The 27,399-nt window shown below is 38.0% G+C and overlaps 1 protein-coding gene across 1 annotated transcript in view; it reads right to left on the reverse strand.

Moving 5' to 3' along the window:
* Positions 1–27,399, reverse strand: part of LOC150105041 (uncharacterized) — a 113,338-nt gene that overhangs the window by 8,087 nt on the left and 77,852 nt on the right. The gene's annotated exons all lie outside the window — the stretch shown is intronic.

Raw genomic sequence — 27,399 nt, forward strand, 5'->3', positions numbered from 1 at the left:
CCGTGTTTGCATTTTTCATAAAGATGGAGAAAAAAGAGTTTTGTGCAGCGATAAAATAATTTTATTTGAAGAAGTGGACAGCCGTGCAGATCGAAGCCAAGTTAGATGCAGTTCATGGGGACTCTGCACCAGCATTAAAGACTATTTATTTTTGGATATGCGAGTTTAAATGTGGTCGTAAGTCAGTTGAAAATGAAGCGTGCACTGGCAGCCCAACTGAGATCACTACGAAGGAAGTGATTGACAAAATCCATGGTATCGTTATGGAAAACTGCCGAGTGGAAGTGCATGAGATTGTAGGCATCTCAACTGAACAGGTGTATAATATCCTGCATGAAAAATTGCACATGAAAAGCTGTGTGCATGATGGGTGTCATGATTGTTAACTATCGATCAAAAATGCATGCAAAAAGACATTTTAAAACAGTGTTTGGCGATGTTTAATCGCAATTCACAGGATTTTTTGCAGATTTCTGACTGTAGACGAAACTTGGATCCACCACTACATACTCGAGTCCAAGCAGCAGTCAAAACAGTGGACAATGCCCAGTGAAAGAGCAACGAAAAAAGCAAAGACCGTTTTGTCAGCTGGGAAGGTGATGGCCTGTTTTTTGGGATTCCCAAGGAATTATCAGTCCTTGATAATTACTCGATATATATACAGCATTATGCTGTATTGTACAGCATTTAAAATATTTTATTCACCTTAAGAGAAAGAGTAAACCACGAACATACTCATTAGTTGTTTATTCTGAGGAACTTTTTCATGTAAAATTATTTTTTGATTATATGCCAAACTTTTATTTTAAAGTTCTACAAAATTATCATTGAAAAATTTACATCATTACTAACTTCTTATCTATAATTTTCCTCCAAATCACTCTGTTACTTGTCAAGACTCCAATATTATCATTATCAGACTTATATTTCTATCGTCTAAGACAATTTGTACCATATCAATCCACCTATATCTTGGTCTTCCTCTGGGTCGTTTTCCTGCCAACCTGGCGGAGAACACTTGTTTTTCTAATCTTTCCTCTCCCATTCTATTTAAGTGATCATACCACCTGAGATTAGCTCTGCTAACGCATTCCTGGATGCTGACAATGTCAAGTTCTTTCCTAATATCCTCTTTTTAATATGATATTGCCATTGATGCCATCTGTTCATGCCTCTAATCTTTCTCAGGACTCTCATATCTGCAGTCTCTAGTCTTTGGTCAAGTGTTTTACTTCTGACCCAGCTCTCAGATCCATAAGTTAAAACTGGTTTGAACACTGTCTTGTATACAGCTAATTTAGTGTTCCGACTAATTTCTCTCTTATTCCACATGAATTTATTAAATTGACTTCCAACCATACCAGCTTTGTTGATTCTGTTGTCAATTTCCATATTTAATTTACTATCTTCAGTAAAAATCATGCCTAAGTAGCTGAAATGTTTTTCTTGTTCCACAGGTTCCCTGTTCACAACACAGTTGACATTTTCAACAATTGTACCTATTTTCATTATCGTTGCCTTTTTAATGCTGACCTTCATACCATATCTATTACAACAGTTATTCAATTCAGTCAGGGAATCTTGCAGATTTTTAGAAGTATAACATCATCCGCATAAAGCAAAAAGCTGACATCAACATCTCGAATTCTGATATCATGTTTAATACCACTTTCCTTCATAATGTGTTCCATATAGATAATGAATAACAGAGGGGATAATATACATCCTTGTCTCACACCACATTTAACATTACACCATCTTCCTGTACTTCCTTCAATTCTAACTGCCGACTTACAACTCAAATACAGACTAAGTATTGCTTGATATAATGCCCCATTGACACCATATAACTGTAGTGTATTGAATGGCTTCTCTCTTGGCACCTTGTCATATGCCTTTTCCAAATCGACAAAACTTAAATACTGATCTTTGTTATATTCCCATGATTTCTCAACTATTTGTCGTAAAGTGAAGATCTGATCTTGACAGTCTCTATTTGACCTGAATCCAGCTTGTTCTTCACCAAGCTTTTCTTCCACAATTCTTCTCAACCGTTTTTCAAGTATACTTGCATAGATCTTGCCAAGAACACTCAGTAGGGAAATACCTCTGTAATTCTCACATTCATTTTTATTTCCCTTTTTATATATGGGTACTATGAGAGATCTATTCCAATCATCAGGAATTCGTCCCTCTGTCCACTGTTTCTGAACTATGCAGTGCAGCCACTGTAAGACTTTTATACCACCATACTTCAGCATTTCTGGTCGAATATCATCCACTCCTGCTGCCTTTCCACATTTTAAGCCTTTGATGACTTTTTCTACTTCAAGTATGGATATGTATTCCTGACTGCATGCCGAGTCAGTGTTTTTTTTACCACTGTGCTATCACTGCTTGTTTCATTTAGCAATTTTAAAGTAATTACTCCATACTTCAAGGATATCTATTTTCTCCTGTTTTCATGTCACCTTTATCATCTCTAACTCCATTTGCAGTACTCTTTCCTCCATTTCTAAGCTTCTTCAACAACCTCCAGAATATCTTACCACCTTCTTGATATTTATTTTCTATGTTCTTGCCAAAGTCCTCCCGTGACTTTTGTTTAGCTAGTTTTACACAGTGTTTCGCTTTCTTACATTTGTCTCTGTATTCTCTAAGAGCAAAAGCTGACTTATTTGCCAGGAACTTTTGATATGCTTTCTTCTTTTCCTTCACTGCCGCTTTAACTTCCTGTGGCTACCATGGAGATCTTATTGTTCTATCCTTGCAGACAACCTCACCACATGCCTCTCTAGCTGAATCAATCAGGGTTTTGTTACGTTGTCACTCTACCCCTGTATTTATTCTTTATGTTATATTCTTTCTGTTATATTATTTGTTATAACTATTATTTATCACTCATGCATATCAGTTATTCATTGCCGACAAATTTATATTTGTTTAGAAACGACTTAGCCAGATGACAACTAAATTCTGATACTCAAATAAATAACAACAAAGGGATCACGTGATGTGCAGTCGTGGCTGCCACCTTTTCTTTCTTATGTAAATTGCTTCCCCGTTCACTCATACAGGTCCGAAAATTTCATAAATGGTAATTCAATCTCAGAAACCACAGACTCATGAACTTTGACTTAAAGAAATACATTTATTATAAACACTTGCATATATACACTTTAAATAGTAATTTCAATACTAGAGAGTCTGAACTCTCTCCCCCTCTTTAGGTTAATATATCCAAAATTTCAATTCTTAAGTTTTAATCTACCAATCCTAAATCTCTGTTATACTATTATGTTCAGACTCAATTATTTCATACAGAGTTACTCAGCTGCTCATTTCCATAGTACCATTATATACAATCTTTATACAGAGCATGTCTGACGCATTCTGTCTTGTAACTTAACATGGAAAACTATTCTATTCTTTGCTCAAGCTCTATCCTCTCACAAGTCAATTAATATTCAGTCTAATATTTATTTTTATATCATATAGCTTCTTCTTAATAAACAGTTCGAAGGTTAGGTTCCTTTCTCAGCACAAGCATAGAGTGGCACCAGCTTATTTGACACAGACAAATCAGTCCAAGTAGTCTTTTAGGCACTACGGATAAGTTAATGTGTGGAGCTCCTTAATTCCTTGGCTCCTATTCCTTTTACAATTACAATTCTATAATGAGTATGAAAAATTTTACATTACCATCTTTTTCTTTTCATGGAGTTTCTGTGACTTCCCTCCACGCTTTCCCTTCCGTATTTTCTCACCACGTGTTTTCATGGCTTCAGCGACTTACTTCCACTATCTTCAAAGGTTGCCCTTCGCTGACTTCACTTCCGTATTTTCTCACTATGTATTTTCATGGCATCAGCAACTTACTTCCACTATCTTCGAAGGTTGCCCTTCGCTGACTTCACTTCCGTATTTTCTCACTACGTATTTTCATGACATCAGCGACTTACTTCCACTATCTTCGAAGGTTGCCCTTCGCTGACTTCACTCCCGTATTTTCTCACCACGTGCTTTCATGGCATCAACGACTTACTTCCATTTATCTTCGAAGGTTGCCCTTCGCTGACTTTATGTTGGCTTAGCTTACCAACGGCTCTTTACTGGAATTCTGATTTCATTCCTTTGGTGACTTTACGCGACACGATACAACAGCAACCGGGAGATTGTTGCTGGGCACCGGCGACAAGCTTCCGTAGCTATCCAGGACTAGGACGGGAACGTAGGCAGAAAACAAGAGAGGGATTTGAGTCTCGCGCTGTGCCTAATATTTCAAAATGCGAGCGCCCTCTCTCAGTAACTACGTCATACTCTTAGCCACGGCCGGTTGGTCATCCCAACTCTGAACTGTTTTGACATGGTTCTAATACATAGATCTCTCATGCACATTTCATAATAACAATTTCGGTCCTGAGACACAATTTCCCTTTGCTTATTTTACACAGACATTATCAATTCTAAATACAGGTTTCCTAAGTTTACTTAATTTTAACAATCTCAGTTGGTTTGATATACTTCTGAATGAACGTATGTACAATACTCTCTTAGCCACCTCTCTGGAGGCATAAGTATGCCCTTATTCTTAGGTCTAGTCGTTACTGTGTGTTGGGTCAGAAACAAGATGGCTTACAAATAGTGAGTGAGCACTTTTTCTGACACAACAGTTTCCTTCAAGACTTGCCACTGAATCTCCAAGGTTTGATTCCTGTTCTCAAACTCTTTCATTTTTTTTTCCCAATAATCTTTGTGTATTTTAGTCTACAATTCACATCTGAGAGCTGCTCAACTTTTATTCGCTTTAAAATTTGCTTACATGTTATTCTTTTCATTATTAAATTCAATTTTATCGTGCTCAAGACTAAATAGTGATCGCTTCCAATTTCAAATCCTCTGCACACTCTGGTGTCCTGCACCAGGGAGAAAACATCACTATCAACAATAACATAGTCAACGAGACTTTTCTTATTCCTTGCCTCTTCTCTCCATGTGAATTTGTGCACATTTTTATGTTGGAACATGGTGTTAGTAATAACCAGTCCATGTCCTGAGCAGAAATCCAACAGATATTTGCCATTATTATTAGCTTTGCTCTTTTCTCCAAATTTTCCCAAAATATTTTTGTATGCCTCACAATCATTTCCTACTCTGCTATTTAGATCCCCAACAAGGACCAACTTTTCCTTTTTCATTGTGTCAGTTGCTTTTTCTAAAGCATCAAAAAAAAAAAAAAAAAATTCCTCCACTTCTACCTTAGTAAAACCTTCTGTGAGACCATAGGTACAAATAAGTCTCATTGTCCAATTCCCAATTCTGATATTTGCCCACATCATTCTACTTGAGACTGCATGCCATTCAAGAAGATTGGCCTCGTATTTTGTGTTGAATACTATGGCTACTCCTTCTCTTCTTTGTCATTTCCTGAATATAACATTTTGTATTTATTGTTCAGAAAGATCTCACCAGTTTTTGTCTTTTTTGTTTCAGTCACCGTATTATGTCGATCTGGTACTTATCTAATTCCTCAGCTGGGTCCATTTCTTTGCCATTCAGGCTTCTTATGTTGATAGTACCGATCTTTAACTCTGGTGATGTTGAGTTGGGGTGTGCTATCAGATTTGTTCCAGTGGCTGACTTTTCGCTGTTCGCCCTAGCTCTCTGGCGAAAACAACGGGGGTCTTGTTTAACCGGGCGACGCCCCAGCCGGCATGAAATTTTGTCATGTTGTACCATCATTTTCTATATTGGTTTAAGCAAATAAGAATACAATTTGGTTGGCTAAATCCCAAACTGCCTGCCCATCCTTGTTCGTTCAGTATCCAGGTAGATACTCAACAGGGTGCACCACAAGAAGGTGAGGACTGGACATTAAGTCAGAAGCCCTCATCGGTTCTCTGCATTCCTTTAAAGGCTATGTGGAGGTCTCCTCTCAGATATATTACTTTGACCCTTAAACACCCCCTAAAACAAAGTTTGGATATGATATCTGTTGCTTTTAAATTTCATTCATAAAATAAACAATTACGCATGACAGCAAAAGCTGTATTTTTCCTTTTTTAATAATAAAGGTAATTTAAGTTATTGTTAGCGTGAGGTCTTTCATCACCTCACTCATGTCGATACAAAATCGATTGTGGAGTAAAGGAAACCACAAAACGACATATATCGACCATGGTTATAATAATGGTAATTTAAAGAATGATATTTTGTTGTATATTTCAAAATCAAAGTTTTACCTGTAGACACAGTATTACACATTGTTATTTTTGATATCATAGACCCCAGGTATTTGCAGAAGTGATACTTGGCTATATCTTTTTTTATGTTTAAAAATGGGAAAGTTTATAATTATTTTAAAATATTTAATTATTTTTTAATAATCAGGTTTAAACCATCTCAGTAAAAACAAAATGAAAGGATTGCAAACTGACAGATAATTTGAAAAAAGAGTATCCATTTATAAGGAGTATGAACAGGAGGGATATGTTTCATGTACAATCTGTTTGGCAAAATTTTCTGTGACCTCTGGAGGAAAGCGAGATATTGCAAGGATTTAGCTTCTGATAAGCAGAAGAAAACTCTACAGGCAGCTTCTTCATCTGTAAAGAAGACAGCTTTCTCTGTCAAACTGAATTTGGGATGAAAGAAAGAGAATTAGTGACTGCAGAGGCTGTGTTTTCTTTCCATACCATATATCACAATCAAACTTTTAGATCCATGGACTGTACATCCAAATTGATCCACAAATTATTCGGCAGCAAATTCATATGTGCAAGGACAAAAGCTATCATCAAGAATGTATTAGCGCCACAAGCATTGAAAGAGCTTGATAAAGAATTACAAAATATAAACTTTATATGCATCAAACCATAAAGATGTAAAACTTTTTCCTACTATCATTCGTTATTTTGATTCAAAAAGTGGTGTGAAGAATAAGATTATTGATTTTGTGTCCCTACCTGGGGAAACTGCATAGCTTATCAGCAATTCTATCTTAACTGTTCTTGAAAAAAAAAAAAAATCTAAGAAGGTTGTTGCATATTGTGCTGATAATGCAAATACCAATTTTGGTGGTGTAGCTAGAAAGGATATTAAGAATGTCTTCGCTATATTGAGCAGAAGTTTACAGCAAAGTATTATTGGAGTAGATTGTGCAGCTCATATAGTTCACAATGCCATTCAAACTGCTGCTGATCTTTTACCACTAGACATAGAGTCTATTGTAATTGTAACAAAAATTTATAGCCATTTTTACATTTACACTGTCAGAGTAGAGCCTTTGAAAGAACTCTGTGAAGAAGCAGAAGTTGAATATCACAAAACACTAGGCTGCAGTAACACTAGATGGCTAGTGTTAATGCCCATGATTAAGAGGATTCTGAAATTATATAGTCCATTGAAGTCATATTTCTTATCCCTTGATAAGTGTCCATTAATAATTGAACTATTTTTCAATGATAATACCTCGCAGTTGTGGTTAACATTTCTTCATAGTCAGGCATCAGTCTTTGAGGCAGTAGTCAGAAACATTGAAGGAAATGATTGTACAATAACGGAAGTCAGAGAGGAATTTGATATGCTAAAAGCAAAATTCAGAGAATGTCTCGAATCAAACTATGTTCCTATTTGCATAAGAAGAGATTTAAGAATTTTAGAAGATGATGGAAGCATAAAAAAAATTTGTTTATTTCTCATGTTAAAACTTTTTACAGTAACTGTTTGGAATATTTGGACATGTGGTCATCCTAGTTCCTGGAAATTAAGACATTTAAATGGGAGAACCTTAAAAATAGGATATCATGGCATGATATTGAGGCATCATTGGAGTATATTGGCAATGAAAGAGAGAATGAAGATAAGCATACAGAACGATTGATTGAATCATCCGAGAATAAAAATGATGACACTGATGCAATGAGTGAAATAGCACTATTACGCAGAGCGATACAAAGAGTAAATCAGCAGCTGGAGCGTTGGCAAAAATCTTTAACAAGCATACCGACTAATAATTGGCAAAAGTATGATAGAAAAAATAAGGGTATGAAAGTGAGTGTAAACAAAATGAAAGAGCGTGTGTTGTATGGGGATTCCTTAGTAAGAGGTGTGTTAGTAGAGCGTTTAACAAAATCATACCAACCCGGTGCGAACGTAAAGAAAAACAGCGGGTGAAGGAATTGATAGTGGTAGCAGGTACAAATGATTTGAAAGGAAACAAAAAGGATATGAGTGAGGATGTGAAGGAATTGCTTGAGGTAGCAAAAGAAAAGAGAGAGAGTTAGGATGGTGAGTCTGTTGCCGCAGTATGACAGTGAAGAGTATAGAAGGAGGGCCATAATTGCCAATGACTTTATGCATGAATTATGTTTGATGAGTGGTGTGAAATTTGTGGATGTGTGGAATGAGTTCAATAGGCGAAAGGAGTTATATAAAATGGATGGTTTACGTTTGAATGGATTTGGTGTACGGAGACGTGAAAAGGTGTTGTCGAATGTAGTGGAAGTGAATGTACAGAACCAGGGAAACTAGAGTTATTAAGGGGGGAGGTAGCTATGCAGATTTTAGGGAGACAGTTGAGTGTGTGAATGTGTGTAATTAGCCCAAGCGAGTAGGAAAGACCACGAATCAGAATGGGATAGTTAGTATAAGGCATCAAAATAGGGATGGGACAAATCAGCTTCTGCAATTCATGTATACAAATGCCAGAAGTATTAGGAACAAGAGGGAAGAATTTTTGGCCTTGGTTGGCACTTCCAGACATCAGGTTATTGGCATTAGTGAAACATGGCTGACAGAAGATGACACAGCTAGTGGGATTGAATGTGAGGGGTAGGGTGCGTTCAGGAGAGACAGGGAGAATAAAATGGGGGGAGGTGTGTTATTGATGATAGCAGATGAGCTACAGCCAAGGAGAATAGAAGTGGAACTGCAGGATAGAGAAAAAACACATCTGAAGCTATTTGGTGTGAGATTGAAACTAGCAGAACAAAATATACAATTGGGTGCTGCTATAGACCAGGTGATGGAATAGATGGTGGAGATAGCATGCATAAGCAAATAGAAGAAATGAGTGGAAGGAGAGTAATTATTATGGGAGATTTCAACTATGGTAACATTGATTGGAAGGAGGAGAGGATACACGAGAAGAAGGAATTGGATTTTATGCGGTTATTAAGGGATAACTATCTGCGACAGCACGTAATGGAAAATACTAGGGGTCAGAGAGTGCTTTACCTGGGTAATTGCATCTGAGAATTTGGCTGTAACGAATATGACCACATTGCCACCAATTGGTGAGAGTGATCATGGGGTCTTGAGTTGGGAGGTGGCTAAAGGTGTGGAATTTACAATTAAGACAGGATAAATGTGGAATTATCAGGCTCGTAAGTATGACAAGCTGAGGAGATTGAGTGGTACAGTGCCATGGCATGTACAACTGCAAAGGCTAGAAGTTGACAGTGCATGGGAGGCAGTTAAGAAGTGTTTGCATGAAGCAATGGCTGACTGTATACCTAGAGTCCAAATAATAAATCAAGTGGGGGTTAAATGGATGAATAACACCATTAAGCTTGAGCTGCAAAAAAAGAAACTATGGAGGGAATTTAAGAAGAAAGGCGACTGGCAGGCACATGAACAGTATAAAGCCCAGGCCAAAAGGGTAACGAGTGTGGTAAGAAAAGCAAAAAAGGATTACGAAAGAAAATAGGCCATGCAGACTAAAGAGAATCCTAAACAGTTTTTTCAATATGTTGCAAGTAAAAGAAAGAATGTATATGGCAGAATGATTTTAAAGAATGCCGATGGTAGGGAGGTAACTGAATCAGTTGATATAGTTGAATTACTGAGCGAGCACTTTGCAAGAGTATATTATCCAGGTGGTGACATTCCAGAAATGAATGAACCAATACATTAGACGGGAATTGTGGTGAATGACGTGGAGGTGAGTAGTCTATTGCAAAACCTCCATGTCAATACATCTGTGGGGTTGGAATGTATTACCAGCTCTTGGATGGTATACCAGTACCCTTGACCATTTTGTTTAATCTGAGTCTCGGGTCTGGGTTAGTCGCGAGGGGGTGGAAAGAGGGGAAAATAGTTTCACTGCATAAAGGAGGTTCCAAGACTACTGTTGTAAATTACCGACCAATGAGCATATCAGGAATCGTTGTCAAGGTCTTGGAGAAACTAGTCAAGAGAAGAATACAGGATTGGATAGATGAAAATGGGATACTGTACGGGGGGCAACATGGTTTTGCGAAGGATAGATCATGCCTCAGTAACTTGCTCACGTTTTATAACACAGTGACGGCTGAACTGGATAAGGGTGATGGTTTTACAGTGATTCTACTGGACCTTGCTAAGGCCTTTGACAGGATACCACATGGAATTCTAATCAGTAAACTGGAGCAAATGGGGATGGATATAGGGTTGGTGAGATGAATAGGAGGGTGGTTGATGGAGAGACCAGAGAGTGGTTTATTCAGGAGTGGAGTCCAAAAGACGGCTTGTGACTGATGGTGTGCCGCAGAGTTCTGTTCTTGGACCACTACTTTTCAATTTATTCATTAACGATATAGGAAAGGATCTGAGAGGAAGTGTTCACTTGTTTGCTGATGATGCAAAGTTGGGTAGAGCAATTGTGAGTGCTCAGGATGTGAAAATTTTGCAGGATGATTTGGATAGTTTGGAGGACTGGGCCAGGGAAAATGGATGTCAATTTAATGTGGCAAAGTGTAAGGTTAGGCATTTTGGTGTGGAAATGATTAGCAGCAGTATATCACATTGGTGGAATCGTACTCCAGGAGATTGATGAGGCCAGGGATTTGGGAGTGTTGGTGGATAGGGAGTTGAAGTTTAGAGGGCACATTGCAAAAGTGGCTAAATCAGCTCATCAAATCACTTGGTTACTGAAAAATACTTTAACAAGCAGAGACAAACAAGTTATTGTTCCTCTATATCTAGCCCTGATAAGACCCCATCTGGACTAATGTGCCCAAATATGGGCGCCAGGGTTTCTTCTTGATGGGGAGACGGTGGAGAGGATCCAGAGACGAGTGACCAAGATGGTGGCAGGTCTGTGGAATGAACCTTATGAGAACAGATTGAAAATTTGTGGGTTGCAAAAATTGGTTGATAGGTGGAAAAGGGGTGATATGATTGAGACATTCAAATTACTGAAAGGTTTCTATAAGATTAATCCGGAAGATATTTTTGAGAATAGGACTGGTAGTGGGAGGACTAGGGGCCATACATGGAAGCTGGGCAAGAATGTTTTTAACAAGGGTGTTAGAGCTAGGTTTTTTACTTGGAGAGTGGTAAATGAGTGGAATAAGCTGCCAGAGTCTGTTGTGAGTGCTATGACCGTGAACAAGTTCAAGGTGAGGTATGATAGATACTGTGTGAATGCCGAATAGCTGTTCTTGACATGATGTTAGGGCCTCCCTTGATGAGTCTGTCGACTCCTTGGAGTTGCCCGAAATAATAATAATAATAATAATAATAATAATATAGATTCTAATTTTGGAAAAAATCATGGAATATATGAAAATTACCTTTTTAATGAGTTTCCTGTTTAAAGAAGTATATAATCGATTCAAAAATTGAAGAATGGAAGGAGAATAAAACTCCTAGAGGAGATAGATGGGTTGAGATATTTGCATTTTTTGAGAAACAAAAAGCACCTTATGGTAACAAAAAAAAAAAAAAAAAAAAAAAGTGGAATTTGCCCTTTGCTTACCTGGGACAAATGCTGTTACATAAAGAGTATTTTCAGTTGTGAATAAATTATGGACTGCAGAGAAAACATAATTAAAACTTGAGACAATAAAGGCCATTCTTATTGTGAAATATCAGAGGATGATGAATTATTGAAAAGAATTCATTGTTCCGAAAAGTATGTTTAAATTGTTCATTTGGGGAGTTTTAATAGATATTCATTTTATAAGATAAATAAGTTTTGTGTGATATTTACTTTTGCATATATTATTAAGAATTTAAATAAAAGTTGCTTCTAATAAATATCTATTCATTGTATAATATAAAATAAATACGTTTCATGGGATATTTACTTTTGCATCCATTATCGAGAATTTAAAAAAGTTTCTTGATAATTTAGCAGTAACAATATTATTAATTAGTAATAATAACAAGAATGAAAGCAGAATATTTTATGAAAAGGTATGATTATGTTTCTGTTGGGATAAGAAGAAATACAGCAATTTTAGAATATATGCCTCGAGAGAAGGCAAACCTGCAATGCAGGAAACAAAAGTTATGCAACCAGAGAAACGTGTCCAACATTGGTCCTTAGATAATCTGGTCACTATATGATAGACTACGTGGAAAAGGGTAAAACGATAACAGGAGTCTATTATGCATCATTGTTGGACCGTTTAATGAAGAAGTAATGAAGAAAAAACTGCCAAGATTGGGGCACAAAATAGTGCTCTTTCATCAAGACTATGCACTGTCCCATGCATCAGCCGTCGCAATGGCAAAATTGCACGAATTAGTTCCACATACACTCCAAACTTGGCCCCGTATAACTTCTTGTTCCCAAACTTAAAAATTTGGCTTGGTGGGAAAAAATTTTCTTTGAACGAGGATGTCATCAAGGCTGTCATTGACTATTTTGCACAATTTGACATATCCTACTTTTTTAGATGGGATGAAAAAATTGGAAACTTGCTGGACCAAATGTGTAGACCTCGATGGAAATTATGCTGAGAAATAAAGGTGATTTTTTCCAAAAAAATGTTTAACTAATTTTTTTAAACAAACTTTTCAAACAACTCTCATACATATATACAATGTATAGTCAAAATATTGTGACCACTGTTCTATCAGGTTGCAGCCCCCCCCGCTGCAAAATCACAGTTACATAGTGTGGCAGGGACTCTACAGGATCTTTGAACATTGTAGATAGTATGTGGTATGAATTGATCAATGGTTGATCAATTCATTGTCTCTTCAGCATACTGTGTGAAATGTAATTTATCTTGTCTCTCTGTGTATCTATGTGTGTGTGTGTGTGTGTGTGTGTGTGTGTGTGTGTGTGTACCCCAGATGATGACCTTAATATGAAGTTCAAAACATTGGGAAATTAAAATAATTATTTATAACACGGTTGTAGAGTCCATAATTTGTGTAAAATGAATGCTGATCACAGTGTAGCACTAAAGGTCTTTGACTCCATGACTTTATATTAAAGAATATAAAATGCAAAATACAAACAAATTAGAATATGAAAAGAGGCTGGAAAGCAAGTGCAAAGGACTCCAGTGGTGTTTGGTTGAATTGTTTATTTTCCTCCTGACCATGTAATAGCCAAAATGAAAATAAACAATGACAGAACTTCTTGGTTAAGTTATGAGTGAAGGATAACTATAAAAGTTATTGGTCAAGGGCAGGTGTGGTGGGGGAAACCAACAGATGGTTTGTGTAGACTGGTTATAGATCTAAAAATGAACTGCTGTGTTTATTTATAAATGCTAGGAGCATCAGAAATAAGGGAGATGAAATTGTTTCACTGATTGAGTTTATTTGCTGCAAAATTGTTGGAATAAGTGAAATATGGTTGAATGAGGATAATATCTTGATGAGAATATAAATGGAAGGGCACAATGTTTTTCATGAGGACAGAAAGAAGAGAGAAGGGTTTTTTTTTGGGAGGGGGATACTACTGAGAAAATAAGAGAATTATCCCTTAAGGTAGACATGAAAGAGGGAAATAGTGGCATTGATTGGTTTTGAGGCAGTGTGGTGAGAGGTAGAGGTTGACAGGAAGAGATATTTAGCTGGATGTTGCTATAAGTCAGGGAATGTGGTTGGTGGTGATGCAGACATGTATAAGAAACTTGGGTTAGTGAATAAGGGAAGGGGTGCTTATTATCAGGACTCCAAAAACCCACTTCATCATGAGATGAAGTGGGTTTTTGACAACTTTCTCATGATGACACCATGAGTAAGTTGTCAGAAACAAGTGGCTAGAGTTGCTGAAGAACGTGGCATTCTATTTGAGCTGTGCTGAAAAAAAAAATTTTAAACGGTGTATAGTGTGACTTCTAGGTAGAGGTGGGCAAAACAGGATATTTATTGGGGTTGAAAATTTATTATTTAGTGGGGTATTGCTGCAAGCCAAGCAGCACAGAGGGTGGGAAGCAGAAGATGTTTAGACAGTTGGGCTTGGCAAGCGTAAGAAGAATGATTGTTATGGGGGACTTCAACTACAGCAATATATGAGGTGTGGCTATCAAATAACGAGACAAGGTGCATTGTGAATCGTGTACTTGTAGCAGTGGAATGCAGTTATGCTGTGAATGATCTTGAGGGTTCTAGAAGCAGTTGAGATAAGCACTGTTTGCTCTCACTCATAGTTAGTCTGTAGGCAGTTATAAAAGAAACACGTGTGAAGTTGCTTTGCCAGAATAATGTCTAATGTTAAACTTAAATTTTCACAAGGAATTAATCTCAAATTCCTTGTGAAATTGAAGGAATCACTGACTGAGTGTTTGAAACTGTTGCAGGAGGTGTTCAGTGATAATGTAATGTCATGGGCATGAATGTTTGAATGGCACAAACGCTTTGCTGAAGGTCGAGAAAATGCTGAAGATGACGAATGACCGGGTTGCCCTGTCACGGCAGCAACCAAACAAAAGTTATAAAAATTAATGAAATTGTCCACAATGATTGTTGTTTAAGCATTTGGATGATAGCAGACATGGTGTACATTCATGAGGCGACTGTAAGACAAATTTTACATGAGCAATTCAACAAGAACAAAGTCTGTGCCAAAATGGTTCCCAAAAACTTGTGTCAGGAGCAGAAAGACGTCCAGAAACAAATTCGCACTGACATCATTGAACAGATGACAGCAGAGTAGGACTCGCAGGAGAAGATCATCACATTCGATAAGACGTGGATTTTCCAGTACGATCCAGAAACAAAGAGACAATCGATGCACTCGAAAACTCTGATGTCACCGAGAATGAAAAAAGGAAGAATGAGCAAGTCAAAACTGAAGGCAATGCTGCTCATTTATATATATATATATATATATCAATAGCATGGTAATGGTTGAATGGTTACCAGAGGGTCAGACAGTTAACCAACATTATTACCTTGAGGTTCAGAGAAAATGAGTGAGGAAGAAGAGATCCAATTTGTGGAAAAAAAATGCTTGGATTCTCCATCAGAACAACACTCCAGCCCATAGTGCACTGTCTGTAAAGTAGTATTTGGCTGATAAGAAGATCCCAGTGTTGGACCATCCACCTTACTCGCTGGACTTAGCTCCATGCAACCTTTACCTTTTTCCAAAGTTGAAATCTGCATTGAAGGGCACCCACTTTCAGTCAGTGGATGAGGTAAAGGAGAAAACGGCAGTGCTACTGAAGCAAATAACACCTGATGACTTGCAGCACAGCTTCCAACAATAGAAAATTCATATGTAATGGTGTATAGATAGAGGAGGGGAGTATGTTGAAGGGGATAACAATTAAGTTGTACAAATGTAATAATAAACCACATTTTTAGAGCAAATCTCATTATTTAATAGCCACACCTCGTAAATTGGAAAGAGGAAAATGCATGTAATAATAAGAGAATGGAATTTGAATTCTTGAGGGACAGATGTCCTAGAGAACATGCAATAGAGGGAACAAGAAGTTCAAGAGTTTAGGATCTTGTCACAGAATCAGAAGAGCTGATAGTAACTGAGATGACATCTCTCCTCCTCTTCTGTTGGACAGCGTGACCACGTGGTTTGACTTGGAAGATGAACAGACAAGCAGGCGCAACAAAGAAAATGGAACGTATGTGGAATTATAAGGCAGGTGATTATAATAGTCTTAGATATCAACTTGAGTCTTAGATATCATTACAAGGAAAATTGTATCCCAATTTTCACAAGGAAATTTCCTTGTGAAATATTCCTTCACAAGGAAATTGTGAAGGAATATTTATTAGCAGCAATAGTAAGCTGTATTCCATGAGTGAAGAAGAAGACACAATTTGATGAAGGGTGGATGACAAACAATATCAAACAAGAACTGCAAGTGAAAAATAGGTTATGGAAGAGATATAAGGAGAGGGGTGGAGAGCAGATGCATGAAGAATATGAGTCAGGCCAGGAGAGTGACTAGTATGGTAAGGAAGGTGAAACTGGAATATGAGAAGAGATTGGCCCTAAGATCCGAAGAAAATTCTAGGGAATTTTTTAGCTATGTGGAGAGTAGGAGGAGAAATGATTGTGGAAGAATGATATTGTGGGATAAAAATGGGAATAGAATGACTGATGCAGAAGACACTGAAGTTGTTCAATAAACACTTTATTGGAGTATTTCATTCTGGAGAAGCAAGTTTTAATACTAGAGGGATAGGGCAGGTTCGAGGTTTAGAGGTGCAAGAGAAGAGTGTGTTCCAAATTCTGAGTACCCTGGATGTCAGTTAAGCTGTGGGACTGTATGGTATTTCACCAAGGGTTTTGAGAGAATGTGCTAAAGAACTGACCTGGCTTTTCAATGAAAGTCTGACTACGGGAAAGGTACCCAAGGAATGGAAGGAAGGAAAGATAGTGCCATTACATAAGGGCAGTAGCGCTGGATGTGTCTAACTATAGGCCAGTTTCTGTTTCATCGGTAGTTGTTAAGATCTTGGAGAAATTATTGAGAAACCATATATAGTATTGGGCAGATGAATGTAATGTAATCTGTGAGAGTCAACATGGATTTGTTAGAGGCACTCTTGCTTTAGTAATATGATTGCCTTTTATAATAAAGTGACAAGAGCAGTTGGTGAGGGAAAGGCATATACTGCCATTTTTTTTGGATTTTGCAGAGGCATTTGACAGGGTGCCACATGATAAGCTGATATTTAAGTTGCAGCATATGGGTTTAGATCTTGGGATAGTCAACTGGATTCAGGATTGGATGTCTGACAAGTATCAAAGAGTTGTGTATGGTGCGGCAGTATCAAGGAGGACTCGGTACTGGGACAGGTATTGTTTAACCTTTACATCAATGATATTGTCAATAGATTGCAGGGGGATATTCAGTTGTATGCAGGTGATGTGAAACAATAGTAATATTAGTAATAATGCAGATGCAGCAGCCTTGCAAGAGGATTTGAATACACTAGACAGATGGGCAAAACAATGGGGTATGCAGCAAAATGTAAAGTCTAGAAGTTTGGGATACATCAATGGGAGGCTGCATACTTGATTGGAAGAGCTATAATGGAGGAAGCAGGGGAGACAAGAGATCTGGAGGTGATGATTAATAGAAAACTGAAATTCAGGGAACATATTGCAAAGGTGGTGAAGGTAACCCAGAGGATTGCTGCAATACTGAGAAGGATACTGACCTGAAGAGATCAAATAGTTATCATTCCATTGTATAAGACCTGGATCAGACTACACTTAGGCTATTGTTTCTCGAATTTGGCCCCAGAATTTGAAGGGGATAAATTAACTGTAGTAAGGGTTCAGAGATGGATAACAAAGATGGTTTCAGGACTGTACAATGTTAGTTATGAGGATCGGCTGAGGGAATTTGAACTGCAGAGTTTGGTAGATAGAAGGAGAGGTAATATGATTGAAACTTTTAAAGTGTTGAGAGGTAGTTACAGAGTTAACACTGGGGGAGTTCTTTTGCTTGGTGGAACAGCAGAAAGGAGTGATGACAAGGGGCCATCCCTGGCAGTTGCAAAAGGAAGCTGTGAGCAAGAGGGTGAGGAGTGGTTTCTTTGCATAGAGGGTGGTTGCACCGTAGAATGTATTGCCTGATAGAGTGGTGAAACCAAGAACAGTCAATGAGTGGTGTAAAATTCGATGCAGCAAAAACTGTCAAGGTTATCTGCATCAACTTTTACATAGGTCACATCTAGAAAACTCACAAAAATAACTTTATTTTTTACTGTAATTTTATACTAAAAGACTATGTATAAAGCCCAAAGGGAATTAGTTTGCTCACTTGTATGAACAAAGAATGTCTAAACGATAAAGCCAAGGGCAACGCCTCTGCCATCGGAATATTATTTGATGTCAGAGCTCTGATTGAAGTGTAAGAGAACTCTTTGGTCTACGAACTCAGCCTAAGACCATCTTCAAGGTTAGTGGTCAAAGGGGCGGCATGAATCAAACATAGTTCCGCAGTCCGGTAAAACGGATTAAAGATGCACTTTAATCTTAGAAAATAGAAGATCAAGAGATTCATGAGGATATGTTCAGGGGTCTCAAGCCTTCATCCAGGGTTTCGTGGAAGGATGAATATAAGGCATGGATCTTCGAACATTGACAGTTTTTGTCTAGGCCTCATGGAGATCGGAAGGAGGCAAAGAGGAGAAGGAAGTTGATCCACCAGAAGTCGTCCAGATCAGATGATGTTGTGACGGATGGTCGCCAGAAGCAATTAACCACGGAGGGAGTAGTCACACCGAACCAGTATGCTTTGCCGCTCAGATGAATCTGCATATGCTCTGATTGTTGAACCCCTTTGCCTGAAGTTCAAGATGCCAGGAAATCGCATTCCAGACCACGCCAACCATTTTAAATGAGATGCTGGTGCTCCATGATCCACTGAGGAGAAAATCAAAACCCAAGACGGAGAAGAAACTAAGGACTCTGAGACAAACTGTGAAGAAGTGCACCAAAGAGATAAAGAACTCATGTGAGTTAATTGTTACATGTTATTTTGTGTGTGATATAAGAGAACTATCTTAACCCCCCAACTGGCCACGATGTCTATAGACGTCGAGATAAATCATGATACGGAGATCTAAAACCCATTGAATAACATGGATAAGAAGTGCAATTTGGTGTCACTATTTCATCCATATTGGCCGGTAGGGAGGTTAAATGGACTGCTAAGATGGATGTAGTCTAAGAATAATTTAATACAACAAGTGAATATTTGGAATTTGTAGGTGTATAGATCAGAGCATAATAATTTCCCAAGAGGTAATCAGGCTAGAAGTTTTAATTATAGACAAGTTTTGTCATATAGAAGCTCAATCTAAAGTTAGAAGCAATTTCCCTATTGTATGAGTTGTATATTCAGTCTTAGTATTTAATAAACATGTTATATATATTCAAGGAGTACCGCCTGATCTTTAATATGCAATGCACTGTTTCCAAATAAACTCGATCCTGTAAGCAGGGAGTGTAAAAATAGCTATGACTGATTAGTGTTAATAAGGGACTAAGGTGGAATTTAATAATAGCTATGATAAGGAGTGCATAAAGACCACAACTGTATATTAGTTGAGAAAGGATTAATGTTCGATAGAGACCTACTGGAAGTATTACTATTTCTTATACCACGACGGGAACACTGGTGGTGCAGTCGTTAACGAAAACAAATTTCTAGTGCTCTCAGGTATAAGAATATAAGATTATGGAAGGTAGAGTAAGAGATAACTGGAAGAGTTGAATTAATACAGTATATAGAAAGGAATTAGACATAGAAAAAGGAAAATATAGATTGCAGAACAATATAAAAAAATAGAATAAGCATACATTTGCAATTGCGCAGTAATCATTTAACATTTACACAACAACAAAGAGGGGAGAAAAAAACTACAATAGCGCAGCCAGGACCACATTTTACAATGCCGCAGCAACAACATATTACAATAGCAGCTTGGGCACCTTTATTACAGTGGTAGGATAGACTGTGTTTCCTAGGAAGGACTTCCCAAGATGAGTTTTTTGACTCCATGGAGGCCTGAATAATAATAATACATTGCAAGTTCAGTTTTGTTCTAACTACCTCCAATTTAACCTCGGTATTTTTTACATTTCTTAACTGCTAATATCGGTGATGACAGAAGATGGATACAACATTCGTGTTCATAACTAGTCTTCTTGTATATCATAGTCATTCATAGAAATCATTGCCTCAATCATTTATACAATAGATGAATCATGAATGAAAGAAACATCTAGTTCCTTAAGTGTTATGCTAGGTAGATCAAATTGTAGATAAAGAGAATAAAATGGATGCAGTACCTTATACATATATTGTTACGTCTCTATACTTCATCCCTTTGTTGTTATTTATATTCTGCTGTTACTATTATCTATCACTTTAGGACATCAGCTATTCCGTTGAAGACAAATTTATAATTGTTTAAAATGACTGCAGCAGCCGGCAACTGAATTCTGATACACAATTAAACAACTCTAAAATATTAAAGGGATCACGTGATTTGCAGTCATGGTCCCCCCCCTTTTCCTTATGGCAATGGATTCCCCCTTTATTTATGCAGGTCTGAAGGTTTAATAAATGGTAATTCAAATCTCAGAAAACAACAGACTCATGAACTTTGGGTTAAAGAAGTACATTTATTTTTTTATTATTATTATTATTATTATTCAGGCCTCCATGGAGTCAAAAGACTCATCGAGGGGAGGTTCCCCCCTAAGAAACACAAAGTCTATCATACCACTCCTTAAACTCACTGACCGCTCTCGCCCTCACCACTCTATCAGGTAATGCATTCCACGGCTCAACCACCCTCCATGCAAAGAAACCACTCCTCACCCTCTTGCTCACAGTTTCCTTTTGTAACTTCCAGGGATGGCCTATACACTTTAAATAGTAATTTCAATACTAGAGAGTCTGAACTCCCCCCCACCCTCTTAGGTTAAATTATCCAAAATCTCTATTCTTATTCTTAATCTAACAATCCCACACCCTCTTTTGTATTATTATATTCAGACTCGATTACTCCACACAGATTTACTCAGTGCTCACATATAAAAACAACACATGCCATAGTTATATACAATCCTTGGGTAGAGCATATCAGACGTGTTCCGTCTTGTATTTTAACATGGGATAATATTCTTATTTATGCTCAGGCTTTATCCTCCCCCAACTTAGTTAATATTCAAGCTAATTTCTAACATAATATTATATGTGTTTCTTCCAAATAAACAGTTCGAAGGTTTGGTTCCTTTCTCAGCATAAGCTTAGAGTGGCACTTGGTTACTTGACATAGACAGATTAGTCCAAAAACAGTCCTTTAGGCATCATATGAAAGTTAAATGTGTGGAGCTCCTTAACTCCCTGGTTCCTATTCCTTCTTTGGTTACTATTCAAAATGAGTATGAAAACTTTTACATTACCATTCTTGTCTTTTCACGGAGTTGCCGAGGCTTCCTTGATTACACTTCTGCGTTTTCTCACCACGTATTCTCATGGCATCAGCGACTTACTTCTATCATTTTCGAAAGGTTCCCCTTTCGCTGACTATACGTTGGCATAACTAACCAACGGCTCTTTACTCCAATTCCGACCTCATTCCTTTGTTGTCTATACTCGGCACGGCACATACAGCAACCGGGAGATTGTTGCTGGGTACTGGCGGTAAGCTTCCGCAGCTATCCAGGACTTAGATCAGGAACGCAGGAACAGAAAACAAGAGAGCGATTGAATCTCGTGCCAGACCTTATACTGTAAAATGCGAGTGCCCTCTCTCGATGACTACGTCATGCTCATAGCGGCGGCCAATTAGTCACCGCAACTCCGAAATGTTTTGACATGGCTTTAATACATATATCATCTTATATTCATCTAATAATAACATTTCAGTACTGATACATAATTTTCCCTTGTTAATTTTTACACAGACATTATCAACTTTAATTATGGACTTCTCAAAATCACTTAATATCTACAACCTCAGATGATTAGACATACTTCTGAGTGAGAGCATATGTTCACTATCATTTTAGCTCTTCTTCTGGAGGCATAAGTATGTCCTTATCCTTAGATCTAATCGTTACCGTATGTTGGGTCAGAAACAGGATGACTCACCAATAGTGAATCAGCACTTCTTCCGACACAACAATATATATAGTCATTCATGTCTCATTCTATGTTAATTTATGTCTCAAAATGAGAGAAACTTCCATGCTACAATATATGAATTTTTTTTTTATTATTAATTAAAGATTTGACTGGGTAGCCATCAATGAGAAGGAGAATGGTTACAATATCGATGTTTAGGAAATAATTTTACGTACCAGAAAATAAATATGAGAATGAGTATGCATGTGTATGTGTACATGTGTGTATGTCAATTTTGCCTAACTTTACTTGGTTAGAGTATTTACTGAAGAAGTTTCATGAAACAGCATTACAATATTGTATACATTCTAAAGCTTCAATTAACTTCTCACACTAAATTAAATTTTGTTTATTGCTTATTTGTAATACTATTTAAAACTGTTTACCATTTTTACACCTGCACATGCTTTTCAACATAGAAAACAAGAAATTGAAATATCTCTACATACACCACCAACTTCATGTAAGGAGTACAACAGAGTTCTAAAATAGTTTATCTGCAGTACTTTGAGATGTTTGCTAATCCTTTGCATCTATTCTTAGAATTCTGCTCATTATCAGTGCAGCTAAAAAGTTATTATTATTATTATTTAGACCTCCAAGGAGTCAAAAGACTCGTCAGGGGGTGGTCCTTCCTAGGAAACACGTTAGCCAGACTCATCGTGGGAGGTCCCTCCTAGGAAACACAAAATCTATCATACCACTCCTTAACTCATTGACCGTTCTCGCTCTCACCACTATCAGGCAATGCATTCCACAGTTCAACCACCCTCCATTCAAAGAAACCACTCCTCACCCTCTTGCTCACAGTTTCCTTTCGTAACTTCCAGGGATGGCCCCCTTGTCATCGCTCCTTCCCGCTGTTCAACCAAGAGAAAGAACTCCTCAGTGTCAACCCTGTAACCACCTCTCAACAATTTAAAAGTCTCAATCACATCACCTCTCCTTCTATCCATCAAACTCTGCAGTCCACATTGCTTCAGCCAATCCTCATAACTAACATTGTACTGTCCTGAAACCATCTTTGTTATGCACCTCTGTACCCTTTCTACAGTTAATTTATCCCCTTCAAATTCTGGGGCCAAATTTGAGAACAATAGTCTAAGTGTAGTCTGATCAGGATCTTATACAACAGAATGATAACTGTTTTATCTCTGCAGGTCAGCGTCATTCTCATTATTGTAGCAATCCTCTGTGTTACCTTCACCACCTTTGCAATGTGTCCCCTGAATTTCAGGTTTCTATCTATCATCAACCCCAGATCTCGTCTCTCCTCTACTTCCTCCAATAGAGTATGCAGCATCCCATTGATGTGTCCCAAACCACAAGACCTTACATTTTGCTACATTAAACCCCCATTCATTTGCCCATCTGTGTAGCTTATTCAAATCCTCCTGCAGGAATACCACATCTGCACTATTACTTATAACCCTTCCCAGCTTCACATCATCTGCAAACAACTGAATATCCCCCTGCAATCCACTGACAATGTCATTGATATGAAGGTTAAACAATATATGTCCCAATACTGAGCCCTGTGGGACCCCACTTATAATCCTCTGCCTCCTTGAAACTGATCCACCATACACAAGTCTCTGATACCTATCGAACAGCCAATCCTGAATCCAGTTGACCAACCTGACATCCAAACCCATGTACTGCAACTTAAATATCAGCTTATAATGTGGAACCCTATCAAATGCCTTCACTAAATCCAAGAAAATGGCAGTTTATGCCTTTCCCTCATCTACTGCTCTTATAACTTTATTATAAAAGGCTAGCATATTACTAAAACAAGAGCGCCCCTTAACAAATCCATGTTGACTCTCACAGATAACATTACCCTCATCTGACCAATGCTGTATATGGTCCTTCATTACTTTCTCCGAGATCTTACTAACTACTGATGACACACAAACTGGCCTATAATTAGACACTTCCAGTCTGCTACCACCCTTATGCAATGGCACTATCTTACCTTCCTTCCGTTCCCTGGGCACCTTTCCTGCAGCCAGACTTTCATTGAAAAGCCCCAAAACAGCTGTCAGTTCTTTAGCACATTCTCTCAAAACTCCTGCACCTCTAATCCTTGAACCTACCCTATCCCTCTAGTATTAAAATTTACTCCTCCAGGATGAAATACACCAATAAAGTGTTCATTGAACAATTCCATTATGTCCTCTGCATCAGTCACTCTATTCCCATTTTTATCCCACAATGTCATTCTTCCAAAATCATTTCCCCTCCTATTGGCCACATATCTAAAAAACTCTCTAGGATTTTCTTTGGAACTAAGGGCAAATCTCTTCTCATATTCCAGTTTTGCCTTCCTTACCATACTAGCCACTCTCCTGGCCTGTGTCTTATATTCTTCATGCATCTGCTCTCCACTCTTCTCCTTATATCTCTTCCATAAACTCTTTTTCACCTGCAGTTCCTGTTTGATGATGTTTGTCATCCGCCAAATTGTGTCCTCTTCTTCACTTGTGGAATACAGCTTATTATTGCTGCTAACAAATATTCCTTCACAATTTCCCAAGCACCAATGATATCCCGACCTTCCAGTTCCTCCCTCCATGAAACTTCCCCAAGTTGATGTCTAAGAGTATTATAATCACCTGCCTTATAATTCCACATATGTTCCCGTCTCTTTGATACTCCTGCATGTATATTCATCTTCTAAGTCAAAACCACATGGTCACCCTCTCCAAATAGTGGGAGAGATGTCATCTCGGTTATTATCAATTCTTCTGATGCAATGACCAAATCCAAAACTCTTGAACCTCTTGTTCCCTTTATTACATGCTGCCTAAGACATTTATTCCTCAAGAATTCTAGAAATTCCATTCCCTTATTGTTACATGCATCTTCCTCTCTGCAATTTATACTACCGTAGTTAAAATCTCCCATAACAATTATTCTTCTTGCGCTTGCCAAGCTCAACTGTCTAAACATCTCCTGGTCCCCACCCTCTGTGCTCCTTGGTTTGTAGCAACACCCCACTAAATATCCCATCTTGCCTATCTCTACCTCACACCATATGCTTTCAAAATCATTAGTGTCACTGCCTTCCAAAGCCTCCACTCTTAGAGGACATAAGTCGTCACTTATCATAAGCAATACTTCACCACCACCATGCTTTCCCTTCCTATCCTGCCAAAAAATGCTGTACCTTGCTGCTTCTATTCCTTTTATTATATCCTCTTCTCTCAACCAAGTCTCAGTGATCCCAATAATCTTTGGCCAGGCTGATGCTATCAGTGCCACCAATTCCTTTCCTTTATTCCAGATACTCCTGGCATTAGTATAAAGCATAAAAATGCCACCATTTCTATACCCAGCATTATCTCCTCCCCCCCCCCCCCAAGACTCCACTGGGCTCAGCATTACCTGGTCATCCCCCTTCTCCCAAGTACTCTTTCCCAGCCACCCCTGCTACCATTCACCTTGGGCATTCTAGTTTTCCTGCACTGACACACTGACTCATTTAGAACAGCATCAGTAGGCATCTCTCCAGATGCCTACATCCTTCCTCATTCAAATGCAAGCGAGCTCTTGCATACAATTCCTCTCTATCCACAAATGCCCTCCAAGCATCCACATATTCCAATCCTCTCTTCTGACACATTCTAACTATTATGTTATTCAATATTACTGCTCTTCTGCTCAGCTCGTCACTATCATACCTAGGCAACACGCACACTATCTTTCCTCTCTGTGTCTTCTTTCATACTACCTCAAGCAAGAATTCTCATATCTCTCGCTTCCCATACATTACCTCTCAAGTCATTTGTTCCTACCATCACAATCATCTCTTCCACCCCTCTTAATTGCCATAGCCACACCTTCTATCGTTCCTCCAGGCAAACACTCCTCACACATCCTATCTTGCACACCACAGATCATTGAGTCCCCATACATTACACCTCTTACCCACCCTGTTCCTCGATTGCTCCCATGCATTCCCCACTCTCTCTCCTAACACTTTCTCTCTGTGTTCCCCTACTTACCTGCCTTTCTGACATCACTTTATCCCTGGTTCCAGTGCTCCCTCGCATTCTTCTCATTTCCTCTCTCCTCTTTTATCATTCTCATATCTCTCTCACATTCCTTCTCTTCCACTGTTCCTATTCTCTCCTCTTCTATCATTCCCATATCTCTCTCACATCCCTTATCTTCCACTGTTCCTATTCTCTCATCTTCTATCATTCCCTGTCTTTCACTGTTCCTATTCTCTCCTCTTCTATCATTCCCATAACTCTCATTCCCCCCTCTTCTACTGTTTCCATTCTCTCCTCTTCTATCATTCCCATACCTTTCTCTCATTCCCTCTCTTCTACTGTTTCTATACTCTCCTCTTCTATCATTCCCAAACCTCTCTCTCATTCCCTCTCCTACTGCTTCTATTCTCTCCTCTTCTATCATTCCCAAAACTTTCTCTCACTCTTACTCTGATTTGCCTTGATACATCTCTTCCATTCTCATCTTTCATACTTCTCCTCTCGTTCACAAGATATTCAACCTCTTCTCTCTTCTCATCTATCCCTCTCTCCAAGTTAGTCACTCTTGAAACAAAGAGGTACTAATTGTTCCTTTGTATAATTATTGCGATTCATACTCACCCTCTATGGAATACAAACTTTCATATGAAGTCCCCACTGTCACGCACAAAACTAATCAAACGATGCTTTAAACTCAATAGATATTTTAGCATTCACCACACTCTCAGGCAACAAATTCCACTCGCCAACCACTTTCCACTCCTCGTTGCTCCCACTCTCCATATACAACTTCCAGGAACAGCCTTGGTACTACCTTTCATATTGATGAATTTAGGGAATTTATTCAAAACACACGTGTTGAATATTTTACTTATTATTAATAAACTAACAATTGACTTTTCAACCACTGTATTGAGGTCATCATCAGAAAGATCTAAGTTACATGCTCTTGCACTCTAAAATGGTAAACTGAATCTACGCTGTTAATTAATCTTTTACTTAGCCTAACCTCTGGTGGTAAAAGAAAAGGCTAAGTAAAAGATTAATTAACAGCGTAGATTCATTTTACCATTGTAGAGTGCAGGAGCATGCAGCTTGTTTTCATATACACATGTATCTTTCTTTTTAGAAATTATGGACTTAACAACCATGTTATCAATAACTCTTTTAATTTCCCGACATTTGACCTTCATATTAAGGTCATCATCATATACATATATACATATACATATATACAAGGACAAGCGGAGTTACATCTCACACAGTAAGCTAAAGAAACAATGATTTGATCACCAGTTATTCTACTGGCATGACCTCTAGTGAAAAAAAAAATACAGATAAAATTACAAATTAATTATTTAGAAACTACATCCAAACTAAATTCTATTTAAGATAACATGAGAAAAACATCCTTTCTTATAGATAGTTTTCTTACAGTAACAATGTCCTATTTTTAACATTACAATTGTTATTTAGATTTAGGATTCTGGATTATCTACAGTCCTGTTTATAGTTAACTCTTAGAGAGAAAGGTTCCGTGGGTA

This window comes from Typopeltis vanoorti, chromosome 7 (genome assembly GCF_054136105.1).
Source record: "Typopeltis vanoorti isolate ZY-2024b chromosome 7, IOZ_Tvanoo_1.0, whole genome shotgun sequence".
Classification (NCBI taxonomy): domain Eukaryota; kingdom Metazoa; phylum Arthropoda; class Arachnida; order Uropygi; family Thelyphonidae; genus Typopeltis; species Typopeltis vanoorti.